The sequence below is a fragment of the Schistocerca piceifrons genome, chromosome 1 (assembly GCF_021461385.2).
Source record: "Schistocerca piceifrons isolate TAMUIC-IGC-003096 chromosome 1, iqSchPice1.1, whole genome shotgun sequence".
NCBI classification, from domain to species: Eukaryota; Metazoa; Arthropoda; class Insecta; order Orthoptera; family Acrididae; genus Schistocerca; species Schistocerca piceifrons.
The window spans coordinates 801,636,135-801,651,673 of NC_060138.1; the positions used below are offsets into that span (position 1 = coordinate 801,636,135).

A 15,539-nucleotide genomic window follows, 5' to 3' on the forward strand; every position below is an offset into this window, starting at 1 on the left:
TTTCTCAATTTGCTTGAGACTTTGCGCTGGGCGAGGAGTTCGCTATGGATGCAAGCCACGTAAGGGCTATTGCTGTAGAGAACTCCTTGTCAAACCAAACTGGGAATCCATCACATCCTAGCGACTTATTTGCTTTCAACCCTTTCAGCTGTTTCTCTACACCAGGGATGCTTATTACTATGTCCTCCATATGGGAGTCTGTGTGGTAGTCAAACGAGAAAGTATGGTTCTCCTGTGCGAACGACTTCCTTCAGAGAAATTTAAAACTTCACCTTTACTTTTGCTGTCTCTTAACTGCCACACGAGACAGGTCAATGAGTGACTGAACAGAAGCCTTAGAACCACATAGTGAATTTACGTAGGACCAGGATTTTCTCGGGTTCTCAGCACGACCTATTCCTGAAGTACGGCGGTGGTAGTTGTTGTAAGCCTGGCGCCTCGATATTTGAACAGACCCATGAATTTCTATTAACTTTTGGCGATCGTCAATTGCGTGTTTTCTTTTAAACTGAGAGCGCAACAGACTTTGCTTGCTCAGCGTTTTTCGAATCTCGTTGTTAAACCATGATGCATCTTTTCCATCCTTAATCCACTTACCTGGTACATACTTTTCCAGAGTATGACGTAAAATCCACTGAAATCTCTACATCCATTTTACTGGAACTAAATGATGTCAGTTCATTGTCTAAGTGAGATGCTAACAACTGTCTGTCGGCTCTTTCTAGCGGAAATACTCTCCTAGCTTTCTTGATTGATTTATTCACTTTAGTAACCAAAGTCACTATGATGACGTTAGGGTCTCTAGTCCCTCTCTGTACTGATGCTGTTGATTTGGTCAGTCCTGTTTGTAGCTCCAAGGTCCAGAATATTTCCATTGTATCTATGTTATTGAACTAGCTACTGAAGATAGTTTTCAGAAAACATGTTCAAAAGAACTTTGCAAGACTGTTTGTCTGCACCACCTGCAATGAATCCATAAACATCCCAGTCTATACTCAGTAGGTTAAAGTTTACTCCAACTACTGTCGCATTTTCTGGATATTACCACACTACTGATCATATACTGCCTGTCAATGACCCAAAAATCATTGCCGGCCGCGGTGGTCTAGCGGTTCAGGCGCTCAGTCCGGAACCGCACGACTGCTACGGTCGCAGGTTCGAATCCTGCCTCGGGCATGGATGTGTGTGATGTCCTTAGGTTAGTTAGGTTTAAGTAATTCTTAGTTCTTGGGGACTGATGACCTCAGATGTTAAGTCCCATAGTGCTCAGAGCCATTTTGAACCCAAAATCATTACTGCGGAATTGGATGACCGGTAAAAACATCCAACAATTAACTTGATTTCACATAGACCTGTTATATATGACCAGATAACTTAACTGTCACACTGAAATTCGATCTCAGTAGAGGCAATACTTTTGTCAACAGCTACGAACACAACCCCTCCTATGGTGTCTAATCTGTCTTTTTTGTATATATTCCATAGTTCGCTAAATATCTCAGAGATTTCTACTTCAGGTTTTAGTCAGCTCTCAGTCCCGAGAATGATTTGAGCACAAGAAGTTTCCTGGAGAACAGTAAATTCTGGGTCACAAGAAATCAAAGAAAATGACCACCAGGGCTCACTCTGCCACTGGAGTTTGAGGGCTAGTTCTGTGTGTGTTTACACTTAGTCTCTGTATTACCTGATTCAGACAGTTCTTCTTTAGACTCTGATTCAAACTGCAGTTTGGAAAAAGAGAAAAAATTTAACTGCTTTTGTCGCAAGTAAAATGTGTGACAGCTTTTCCCCAAGTGCTGCAGTACAAAACTATAGCTTCAGTTTATCCAACTCAAAAGTTTTGGTAAATAATGACCATAGAGAGGACATGCCAAAAGTCTTTTCAATTTGAAGCAGGTTGATTGAACTCATTCTTTAACCTCTCTCTCAGAACACCAATCTACCCCAATGATTGAGGATTGAGCATGAAGCCATCTTTATAAGCCACCTGAAGCACTCAAGAACACCATGATAGAATTTATCATTCGTTGAAGCATGTATTCAGACTCAAGAGTAAGAAATTTGTTTAAGGGTACCTAATGAAAATAGTAAATAATTTTTCAAGCAGGGCAAAACAAAGCTAGAGGTGATGATGGAGGTATTGAATGTAATCGTGGGAGATTCAGTGCCATACTGCCAGGTTCTTCTCATGCTTACTGGGGAGCAGATGTGGTAATTACGCCTGCAGAACAATAGAGAAACAGAAGCTGCAAATAAATTGTATCACACATTTTTGACTGCTTTGCAGATCAATATGCAGTCATTTTGACTTGCCTATGTTAGAGCTGTGGCATTTGGTGTTGCTGTAAATGAACTGGTTGTCCAAATATGTCAGATCACCAATGTTCACAAACCCTTCTCTCTAGATCTCACTTGAAATCTGGCCTTTTCTGTGCAAAAAATATTTTCCTCTTTGCTGCTCTGCAAGTGTGTGATATTAATATGCACTGCAAGTTCTCTTAATTATGAATCCTTCTACAAAATAGATAAACCTGACCAAGCATTTGATATCTCCAGATCAAACTTTGATTGTGTGGACATTAGATTTAAGGTGATCAGCACAATAGCAACACATAAACAAAGTTTAATCTACAGCCCACTTCTGCCTTAACAAATAAAGACTTTAAAAAAACTTTCCTTCATTTCACGTACATTTATGATGGTGTACAGTCCCTCTGTGCCTCAATGAGTAGTTATGCTGATGCTGTAGTATGCCTGGCAAGGGAAAGGATCTTTCTGTTGTCTTCTTCCAACACCTATTGTTATTAGCAGCAATGTGTGCTATGATTCATTCAGGTGGTCATGCTTCCAGTGCCTGCAAAAATCAGTACATCTTTCCTTTTTCATTTTTCCAGACTAAAATGAGTATGTGCTAAACTGATGGAATAAAAAAAAAACATATGCTGAATTTATGGTATAAACAACCTAAGTTCAGTGACAAAATCATAATTTTTGGATACATAAAATTAATGTCAAACATGGAAGTATGGAATGATATTCAGCACTGAAAGTTTTATGACAGCTTTGGTTTTTGTTTGATTAACAACTCCTTACAGTCATGAACATCAAGTTTCATGTCACATCTCTGTGAGCTCAGCTGGGGTGACTCATAATTCCAGGGCCTGTCTAACAAGTATGTGCTACTGCTAATTTGAAGGTAAGCCAGACGTGTGTAATTCACACTATTTGCTCTTGATGAGTTGCATCATTAGTTAAGTGTTGGCAAGATACCAGACACTTAAGCTCATTGTTCCTGTCCCCAGACTGTAGTGACACCACAGTTTGTGCTCCACTGTGAGGCTGCCATCTGGGTCAGTACTGGCTGAAAAGAGAATAAGACCTCCAGACTGCTCTTCTCAGGGAGTTCCATTGTGACATCTGCTTTAGTTGTCTTCCACAGCAGCTGGTGAGTACCAGGCTCCAGAGGCTTCCACAACACTGTATGTGACTGACACATTAACAGAACAGAACTGCTTAGTATTTCCACTGCATGTTACATTTGCAAAACAACTTTCATTTTATATTTAAACTACACATAAGCTTCTTCCACTGATATTTAACACTATTTTTTGCTTTTTAATGCCTCTTTTGACATGATATTGAAGTATTATTAAAAACTATGTTATTAATGTATTAAGTGTTGAAGTAATATGATAAATTTCATGTGCCCTCCAGATTCACAGTCCCATTTTTAATTCCTTCTGTTTTGATGACTGACCATATTTTAATCTGTGCCTATTCATACATCTATTACCCACTGCTACTACTACTACTACTACTACTGCTACTGAACTGAAGCTAATTATTCTTGTGTGCTGCAGCAGAAGTCTCACCAATCATTTTCTTCTTTTGTTGAGAATTTTTCATTCTCGTTTAATACTGACTACTCCTTTAAGGCCTCTATATTTCTAACACTTTATGTGCAGAAGTTTTTAATATATTTCTGTTGCAGCACATTTCAAAAGCATGCAGCTTCTCCTTACTAAGATTTCCCTCGGTCACTTCACAATATGCTATGCAACAGATAAGCCTATTCAGGGCCTTCTTTACCATTTTCCAATAGAGTTCTTTGCCAACAAAATTCCATTACTAGTGTATATCTGTTTCTGTTACATGCATTGCACCAACCATTTTGTGCACTGTATTTTTAAATTATCTGAATATCTGTAATACAAAATTACTTTTCCACTGACTATTCAAAAGGACACTACAAGATAAATTTCTTTTTACTTCATTTCACATTTAGCTATACTAGTCTTTGAATGCATCTAAAATAGAAAGTATAGTAAATTAAGTGTGTTTTCTCATTTTAAATTTATGGAAATGGGTAATGATCTTTTTTGAAAAGTTTTTCTGTAGCAAATTCACTCAATTTCTGGGTTTCACACCAATAGAGGACCACAGTTAAATCTTTTTGCAATGCAGAAAGAAAGTTGATAGGATGTTAGGTTTTGGTGTTGTGCACACTTCCCCATTTATGCATAAGTTTATTTTAGATGTATTCCATGACTGGAGAAGATTTTTACTCTGACAGCAGTAAGTGAACATCTGGGACACATGTTCATGATTTCCTTACCTACAAGTGTCAATATATCAATAGAGAAGCCACTGCACACAAGATCAAGTCTCGTTTTCATAGTCCATTGTCAATTTCACTTCAGAAAGAATTGTATCTGAACCCTGTAAATATTAGAGAGGTCGGAAACTGTAAGTACTTCATTTACTTTTCCACAGAGGTTGGTATAATTACTTCTGATGAGGTTCAAAATTTCCTTCTTGTCAGTAATTCAGCTTTTTTTCCATTTAGTGCTACTGTCTATTTGGTCAATGCATGTCTTCTTCCCTAAACCCATACTTGTAACTTCATTATATTTCTTATTATCGGCTTTCATTTCTTTTCTCAAAAAATAAGAGTTCAAAATAAGTTATAATTTAAATTTTCACTTCCATTTCTTAATAAATCTCTTTTTTTGCTTGGTGGGCTATTAAAGATGGCCAGCTAGTGGCACAATTGTAACTAATACTTCTGCCAAATCTTTCTGTTTGTTTGGAGCTGATGATATACTGGAACATTTTCTTGTTTGTTTCTAAATTCGTGATGTTAACCATACCTTTTCTCATTACATTTTGTTTCTTTCTACTCTCAGATTTAACAAAATCCTTGTAAAAGTATGTACTGTTTACCTTTGTTGATCCCATTCTGTACAGAGACGTTATTAACAGTGTTTTAGTTGTACATAACTAGCTGCCTCTCATTTTAATGGTGAAATTGGAAAGTCTTTATGTACAATTTCAGTTGGGAAATTTTTTAAAAAATTTGGTCAGGATTTGCCTAATAATAATGTAATTCTCATTGGAAAATTGTAATGTTTATACAGTATAAAAGTTATATTATTGTAATTTTAGAACTCATTCTGGCCTAGAGACTTTCTGTTAATATGTTTACTCAGAATATTTTTGTATTCTGTATTTCTAACGTGATTATGCTGACAGCCAACCATTTTAAAAACAATGATTATTTACTTAGCCATCTAAGACTCTATGAACTGGCTTATGTGAAGCTTATGTCAGTAATTATTAGCTGCTTTCTTTCCTTATCCACAACTGAACCAGACAGGAAAAACTTCTATTACATTCCGTCTCAATGAAAGCCTGCATGCTACAGTACTCCAACCTGTTTATTCATTATGTAAATGTTGCCTTGTTTAAATCACTCTTAAAATCTGCCAAAAAAATATTCTGTGTGTCCATTTTCATGGTCCTCTTCTTTCTGCGAGCATCTGTAGTCACACTTTTCTAGTTCCAACTTTTAAAGTAGCTGCAAACAGTACATACTTTGATTAACCTCATGTCATTTCTGCAATGCCTGAGTCAGCTGTTCTTGGCACAGTTACTTAATGCATTTGATTGACAGTACACACTGAAATACTACTCTTATTGTTTCATTCACATTATACATTTCCTAGCATGAGATCCTTCTCTTAGAACATCCATCCTAATTACTCAGTCTTTCTCTGTATTACTTTATTCTGTTTCTGAAAGTGAAATTTGCGCCAAAACAAACAAGACAGGAGCAACATAACTAATCAAATGAAAATCTTAAATAAAATGATAATAATATATGCAATCAGTTGAGCAATTTACCTTGTTAAATGTTTTCATTCATCAGTTCTATCTCATATAACAAAAGTAGCAAACATTGTGTCTCTTGTAGCCACAGAGAAATACAGAACATGTCTGATAAGATGTACCTTGACACAAAACATCTGCTTTATTTAGTCAGCATACAAATGGTGTCACATTATGAAGTAATATCTAAAGTTTTCATCTAAAAAAAAAAAGCTTGCTGACTGAAAAAATATATAGTAGTTCATGATACTTTGGGGAAAAAACTATAAAAATGAAAGGTACCACATACCCTATTCTCCATCTTTATAGATAGTGCCTTATGTGCACTGACAAAAATAGCCTGTTTTTGCCTCATTGTTCAAAGGTATGGAAACTAAAAACTTGCATCTGCACAGGTATCATAGTGAATATTCTACTGAGGGCGTGAGGCATTACCAGATACAACTAACATATTAACACAAAGCAGAAACATGAGTCAGGTCAGAATGTTCTTGGTGTGTGTTGTTGCATGTAACAGGTTTACCATCTACTTAATCTTCATGATCTACATTTACACATACAAGTTTAGTTAAAAATAACTAGATCAGGTGTATAAAAAACTTTATTTTTGCTTCTTCCCCTTCAAAATACTCCCTTCCATGATCCTTACACCACACCATGTGATTTTTCCTCTGCTCAAAGTAGTGTTTGAATTTATGTTCTGAATGCATGTTCATGTTCTCAATTGCTTTGTCTTTCACAGCCTTAACTGTCTCAAATCTTGTTTGTTTCAGTACAAATTTCACTTTCAGAAACAGAATAAAGTCATACAGAGAAATACTAACTAAGTAGGATGGATGTTCCAAGAGAAGGATATCATGCTTAGAGAGAAATGACTTTACATGCAATACAGTATAGGCCAGGACATTGTTCTAAGGCTGAATCCATGACTTGTTTTTCTACAACTCAGGTTGTTTAGTTCTTAATGCCTTTTTTTTTTGGTCAATTTTTACTATATCAGAAACTGCATGAATATGAAACTGGACTAAATATCCAATTTTTTCAATTGGATGTTTTGTTGTTGATGTTGAGGGTCAACCTGACTGTGGCTTGTCTTCATTCTCTTCTTGTACCTCTTTGTATCACTTAAATCACTCAAAAATGTGATTAAATGAAAGACATTCATCACTGTACACTTGTTTCAACAAAGAATGCCCCTCTGTGGCAGACTTGCCAAGTTTCACTGAAAAATTTCATATTAATCCATTGCTCTTGAAAAACAATAAGCAGTTCTTGATGGGCTGTGGGTACACTATCTAATACAGACAAAGGCCACAGTCTGACTGATGAGGTGGGCAGCAAGTGAACAAGTAGTACGACCAAAGAGTGAACATGTTACATTGTATCAAATCTTGTTTGTTTCACTGAAAATTTCACTTTCAGGAAACCAGCGCTGTTTGTCTGTTTAAAAAATCCATCCAGTTGTTTTTTGATCAAACCTCATATATTCCATTTGCCACTGTATGTTTTATTGTGCAGGATGATCACTGATCTTTTTGACAAATATAGTTCAAGCAAAATTTATATACACATGGATAGCCACTGTCTTATTGAAGAGCATTGAGGCAATAATGCAAAACAATGAACTGGTGATCGAAATACTAATTTTCTCTTTGTTAAGAGGTTTACTTAGATAGTCAGGTTTTGTTGACATCCATGCACTTGTGTTAGGGTATTGACATTGCCTGATAGATGACTCCACACCTCTTCTATGAACCATATCATATCTAATAAACCCCCATTATTTTCAACATACTGATAGAACAATTAACCACATGCCATACGTTTCTACATCACATGGGATCAATTTCTGTATCAGAGAACAGTGATAACCATGCATAATTATATTTCTTTTGTTATTTCCAGGTATGTAGGTTATCAGTAATCCCTACAGAAATAATTTAATGTTTGTAAATTCATTCTAAATCTACAAGCAATATGTCAAGGACGAATTTTTCCTCTTTGCAGGAAACTGGCAAATCTAAAAGTGTTTCCACAGATGTGCTGTGCATAATAGAAAATCATTTGGGAGTCTCAGAAATTTAAATAATAGTCTAGATGGGTTAAGGTAGCATCACATTGCTGTAGACATCATTACACAAAGGAGGAACTGCTATAGAAGCAAAAGTGTAATAAAATCCCAGGTCATGGACATAGATGAGTACTACCTTTGGGCGCTTTACTCCAGTAATTGACTTGCAGATAAACAAGATAATGTTTCTGACAGTGTAGAAATACATCACTGAGCAACTAGGGTAATAAAAAGATTTGTTTGAAATTATAAATTGTGTTAAGAACTCAAAATTGGGTTGTCTTGAATGGATCTGACATTTTGAGTGTTTACGTCCCACATTGGTTTTACCCTTACAGTAGAATCCCAAACAAAAATAGGACATAGGATAACTACAATTTATAGTTTATTGCTGTCTCAAAAGTCTTTTATGAAAAAGATGTGGGCCCAATAAATGGTGTAGCAGACCATGATTAGAAAATGCCTATAATAAAGCACTCCATCAAACACACAACACTAGAAGTAAAAATCATTTCCATGTGGACTACACATCCCACAACCACAGTATTAAAAATAAAAACAATTTTTGTGTGTAGACTACATATGATTATCTATGAATCAGAGCAGCATTCTATATTCTAGTGCGAAACTCTTAACATGTTACTGACAGACATCAGGCTGGAACTTGACAGTATCATCATATTTAAGAACAGAGTAAAGGACTACCTTATTAGCCACTTTTACAATTTATCAAAATATTTCAACTCTTCCATGTAACATTAATATGCTATTATAAACAAATTATTATAAATAAATCTTGATATTACCCACATATAAACTGATAGTGGTGTGTGTGTGTGTGTGTGTGTGTGTGTGTGTGTGTGTGTAGTTGTATAAGTGATTTGTTTCAAGAATTAAGTATAAGCAACAGATGAGTAGTAGATGAGGAGGAGAACTGACTTTTCAGTGTAGCTATTTTTCTCTTAATATACATAAATGTGTATAAATAACTCGCAAGTAAAGGTAATATCTCTCTCTCTCTCTCTCTCTCTCTCTCTCTCTCTCTCTCTCTCTCTCTCTCTCTCTCTCTCTCTCTGATATCGATACATTATGCTGGCTCAGTACACAGTGCACTGTAGATTCTGAGGGCACAATGTATGTGTGTGTGCATGGGAGGGGGGGGTAACTTTTCAGTCCTGCTTGTGTGCCTGTCGGCAACTCAATACTTCTACTATCCAGTTACCTTTACCTCTAAAAAATAATTTACATGCTACCAGATTAGAGCATATTTACATGCATAATTATCAGCATGAGGGGAATACCAGTAGTCATAATTTGTGTTTAGTACACTGTATAGCAATAGTCCACAATGACTGCTTCTACCTGTTAATGTACAATTTGATGTAAGTCACATCTGCAAAGATTCTTCTTTGTCAGAAATTTGTTAAAATAATTTAAAATACTATCTGTTCATAACCTGTGTGCACTGAAGATAATCATTATTGCAGTAAACAGTAACAAAACACTTAATAAAGAAATACACGATAACAACACTAGAGGTAGGGAGAGACACCACATCATCTCACATAGAACAACACTTTATTAGAAAAGCCCTCACTATGCAGGCATAAAACTACTGAATTGCTTCCATCCTAATATCTCCAAATTGCCCATTACAAAACTAAAAAGAAAGTAAAATTATGGCTCCTAAACAATCCTGAACATTCAATATATGCGTTTCTTGATTTAATACACTCGTATGATGGAAGACCATCTATCTAAAAATATATGTAATCTCAGATCTTAGACTGTGTCACAAACTGTAAATATTTGAATCTCAGATCTGAATACTGTGTCACAAACTAGATTCCTTAATCTAAGTGTTGCAATAACAAATTGTTTTTATATATATAGTCCATGCATGTAACATTGTTCTCTCAACTAAATTTAGAAAAAGCTGTCGAGATAAAAATGCCAGTACTCTAGTAAGTAAGGCTCTGACTTATCCAGAAGACTGGAACAAAAAAACTTTATTTTGTAATCAGTTGATGGGTTGTATCAAAATAGATAATAAAATAAATAAATAAAGATTTACAGAACACAATGTGTGCATAAGTGAACGTATGAATGAAAAACTTCACCACCCCATCTCTTTATTTTAGGCAATGGTTATGAAGAGAATATTACGAATACCAACAAGACTACTTTGTGTCAAAATTTGTAATTTTATATTCATTTCATTTATATATTTTGTGAGGGAACCGTGAGTGTCTGCAGGCCTCTGGATGCACCCTAATTTGTCTTATCTTTACTTCAAGATTAATATGCAAGACTTAAATGATAGGATCAGAATGACTGAAAAGTCTTCCTTGAATTCCAGTTTTATAAATTTACCTATAAAGGTTTATGACAAAAACATTTCTTGCATTCTAAAGATCTCCATTTAAATTCTCCAGGAATGAATTTTATCACGTGTTTGTATTAGCTATACCAATATGATACAAGTCCAGCAATGCAGCACTGAATTAATTTGGTGTCTGCTGCCATTCCTGCTTGACAAACATTCCAGAATCTACAGCAGTACTGGTACCTGGTCACACTTGCATCTTGTATGCAGTTTTCTCTGTAGATTCTCTACACTTTCCCAGAAATACTACAATACATTGAAAGCTGGCTGGCCTTTTCTGCTACAGATAACATTTTCATCCCATTTCATATTGCTTCTTAATATCAACCTTAAATATTTAAATGATGTGATGTGCTGCAGATGTTCCACTCTCACTTCGTACTCATATACTGCCCGAGTCTCTCTCTTTGTTATGGGCAATATCTTGCATTAATCTGCATTCAAAGAGAGGCATGATTCATTACACCAAGAGGAAATATTTCAAGTTCAAATGGATCTGAGCACTACGGGACTTAAAATCTGAGGTCATCAGTCCCCTAGACTTAGAACTACTTAATCCTAACTAACCTAAGGACATCCATGCCTGAGGCAGGACGATTGTCCAGTGATGATACAGTGTCATCATAAAACAATCCAATTCTGCTTCTGATGCTAGTTGATAAATTGTTTGTGTACAGCGAGAACATTAGTGGACCTAATCTACTTCATTTGGGATAATCTTATCTTCATTTCACTTCTGCTGAACGTTGACGTATTAAATACAGAGTTCTATTTGGCAAAAGTTTATCAATTCAGGCACATATCAGTGAAGATGTTCCTTTTGATCATATCTTGGTTATTCATGAAGAAGTAACACTGTGTCAAATGCATTTTGGAGGTCTAAGAAGACAGAATCTGTTAGTTCATCTGTATATATTGTTTACAAGAGAATAAAGCAAGCAGTGCTTTCCTGTAACTATTCAGATTCTATGAGGTAAACTTATCTTTCTCCAGGAACATCCTAATCTTCTAGCTTAAAATATGCCCTGTGATCTGGAACAGTTATACGTTACCAATATTGGCCTGCTATTACACACATTTTTTTCTCCTACCACTTTTGTAAACAGTAGTGATCTATGAACTCTTTTAGCAAAGTGAGACTATTCACTGAGAGAGATTCTTGATCATATTCAATGTTCAGTATAGTAAGAATTCTGTCCAGATGTTGTGCACATTTGCTTTCAGCAGACTACTCATAATTGCTTTTTTTTATAGCACAGTATGTTTAATTCAGAGTCTGTCATTTGTGAGTGTATGCACAAACAAAATGTTGGTACAGTAGTATCCACTTTTGACAGTCATTCAGCAAGCAGCTGAAGCTTGGTATGGTAATGCCCTCATGCTTCTTCACCCCTTATGGCAGACTTCAGAGAGAACTGAAAACGATCTCACATTACAGGTGACAGACATTGTTGATTTCAGTGTGAGGAAAACCTCCATACTCTAAATTACTCGTGAGATGTCCACTTTTTACACACCAAATGCTCAACAATTCCTTCCCTTCTTATGAAGCATGCAATTTGCCTAAGAGGGGCTATCAAACTGTTAACATTTAATCTGCCTTCAACTAACAGCCTGTTCTTTACCCTTTGTGGCTGCCCAGACCTAGACAGATGAAAGTCCACTGCTTGTGCAGAAGAGAAAAGTCTTATTGGGTCTGTCTTATTATCAGTAGAAGATAAGATTCATTATAAGTATGGAGTAATATGTTCAGCCATCTACCATTTAAAAATTTACCATTCCACAACTCCAAATCTGCCAGCCAGCCACCATCAGATGAGTACTTAGTGATAGATCAAGGTTCTCTGATGAGCATATTAGCAACAGGAATAGCTGGAGTGCTCTGTAACACATTTGTTATAGCAGGACACTACTCAGCCACTCTACCTTATGAAATCAGTTGACAGTATCCAATGCAAGTTCCAGCTGCTCATAGCAAGCAATCAACTCCTTCGCCAAGTTCCCATGACAAATCCATAGTCACATTTACTTGTGATCGCAACTCATACAAATATAAAAGGAAATAAAGAAACTAACCCAAAACACAGTTGCTGCTTACTTCCAAACCAAAGTATATATATACAAACCAATCTAGGAGCTGAGCCCAAATGTTACATTATTGCTATTACAACTATGACTACCAGTTAGTGCTGATGCCGCAGGATCTGGTGTTCTACGGGATGTTATTTACCATTTACTGGTTCAAAATTAGTGACAACAGTGATACTTATAGTGACATTCAAATACACTACAAAGTCAACTGCAGGTGGGTCTAGCTCCTGTAAATACAAAACAAGGTATTCAATTAAACACAGACAGAAACTGGTTGCTACATACTTGGAAACAGAAGCATTGAAAACACTAATTTAAAAACAATATACGAATTTTAAACTGTGGCTGCTGCAAGTTTTGCAGCTGCGTAACACTAAAGCCTACGATCTAGCATAGTACTAGGTGTTATTTAACAGTTTTTTTCATAGAAAATGTGTGAAGCTATGGAATTGTTAATTTTCAGTACAAACCTGTCTCTCAAAGTAAAATTATTAAAAAAGACAGGAATGCATCTTGCAAAAGCCATGTACTGTTACATATAATTAAGAAATGTCTTATGTGCTCATGTGGTCAAATGTGAACAATAAAACAAGATGATCAATTAAGATTATCGTTGCAGTCAAATGATTATAGGGAACTTAAAAGATAAATGTGAGAGAATTTATGAAATAGACTCAATAAATAAGTAATTTACCTACTCTTTATGTCCCAAATATCTGAATATAACACTTTGAACCCTGTTTTCCCCCTAGAAACGTGAGGCTGCAACAGAACAGGAACAGTTAGAAAGCTTGTATAGAGCCTGAGACACTGTATCTTCTGAGATGAAAATATTGTTTTATTTAATTCATATGGAATACTGTGCACAAGAAGGTAAAGTAAACTGCCAACAGTACAGTAAAAAACACAGTTTTTTTTAAAAAAGGCAAAATATTATAAACATTTGTGAAATAATGACACACATTTTCCCCTAAGATCAATGGGACTATGCCAGCTAGAGTTACCTGAACATTAAAAGGATTTGTACATTATTTACAGATTAATGAAACACAACAAAATGTCTGTGGTAATGGACACATTACAAGAAATAACACATTACAAGAAAAACAGCCAATAATTTATAGTATGGAATGGAAAGGAGTGTTCAATAAAGTAACTTTTCAACTTAGATTTGAAAAGCTGTAGTTTCTCATCCAAACTTCACAGCAATGTAACCAGTCTATACTAAATGTAACCTACAAAATAGCGGATTATTTTTTCATATGATTATTAAGGAAAATCCTTTTTCAGTTAATTGTTCAGCTCTTTCTCAATGAGTAAATAATACTAATTCAAATACTAAGAGAGTGTATATGTACAGGGATGACAGAACTTGTCTGAATAATGGCTTCTGGAAGTAAACAATGTATTGTGGTTCATTGTCAGTGAAGATTATTCTTGTGGTAAAGATAGTAGTACTTAGTTTCTGCACAAGGTCTTGTATGTGACTCTTTCAAGAAAGTGACTCATCTATGCTTTGTGTTAAAATTTCAACTCCTCTCATTATCCGATATTCCTGTGGTAACAAAATTTTGCATTGACTTGACTTCTGTCTCAGAAACTATTTGGATTGTGTTTTGATGCATGTAAGTGATAACCATGTCTCTTTATACCACATCCTGGTATCACCTATTGAGGGAGACAAGGGGAAAACTGATACCTTAGGAGAATTTTCATTTTGTTTTGAAATCTGTCACTTCCATGGAAAAATTCATGGCACCCAGTACAGCCCAGGGATGTTATGCATACAGCTGGAAAAACATGGAAACCTTTGGAGCTACATAAACATTTTCTGAAGTCTGTAACCGCTGGGTTATATTGGCACCATTCCTGGGTAACACCATAGGTATGAAACAGAGAGAGAATAAAATTCCTATTCTAATAATGTAATATTTCATTACCTTGACTTGTATCAAAATACCAGCACAGTACATTTTTTTCCAAAATGGTGTTCAGGTGAAAAAAAATAAATCAACTTCTGCTTTATTGATTAAGAGCTCTGTTCAAACTTGTTACTGGTGGTTTTTCTAAATCTGATTTCAGGATTTCCATTTTTAAAACCAAAAACCCAGTCTTCTCCATCCATTTGCATAATTTATTTAAAAACAAAGATGATGTGACTTACCATACGAAAGCGCTGACAGGTCGATAGAAACACAAACAGACACATACATACACACAAAATTCAAGCTTTCGCAACAAACTGTTGCCTCATCAGGAAAGAGGGAAGGAGAGGGAAAGACGAAAGGAAGTGGTTTTTAAGGGAGAGGGTAAGGAGTCATTCCAATCCCGGGAGCGGAAAGACTTACCTTAGGGGGAAATAAGGACAGGTTTACACTAGCACACACACACATATCCATCCACATTTGCATAATTTTATTGAAATTTGGTTTAACACCCCGTTTTTCAGCGTGGTCATAGGAAATTTGCTCCAACTCAACCATGTAAATGTAATGGAATAAATGTGACTATGTTGACTAATTTTTATTCTTGTTTAGGAGTAAACACAGATCTTCTCCCCAAGGACAGTCTCTTGTCTACATTTGGTTTTAATCAGTCATAAAGTATTTTTTAGAGTTTATTCAGTCCATTCTGATTTTCTCTTTCTTGTCCTCACCATCTGAAACTAAACAGACAACCTTAAGTGTGAACGACCATTTTTTCAAATTTTAGAGCATGGGTAAATACAAACGCCCTCTCAAAACTGTCCCATATTTGTCAGTCAGTATTACCCCCTATTGTCCAATTCCATAGTGGAGACCAGACTTTAATGACTTTGCTAAT

General features: G+C 35.7%; 1 protein-coding gene across 1 annotated transcript in view; it reads left to right on the forward strand.

Moving 5' to 3' along the window:
- The first annotated feature begins 3,312 nt into the window (after window positions 1–3,312).
- The window catches only part of LOC124789660 (aminopeptidase Ey-like), a 225,449-nt gene continuing 213,222 nt past the window's right edge, over window positions 3,313–15,539 (forward strand). The window contains exon 1 of the mRNA XM_047257098.1: window positions 3,313–3,445. The gene's annotated coding sequence lies outside the window, so the exon portion shown is untranslated. The remainder of the gene's footprint in view (window positions 3,446–15,539) is intronic.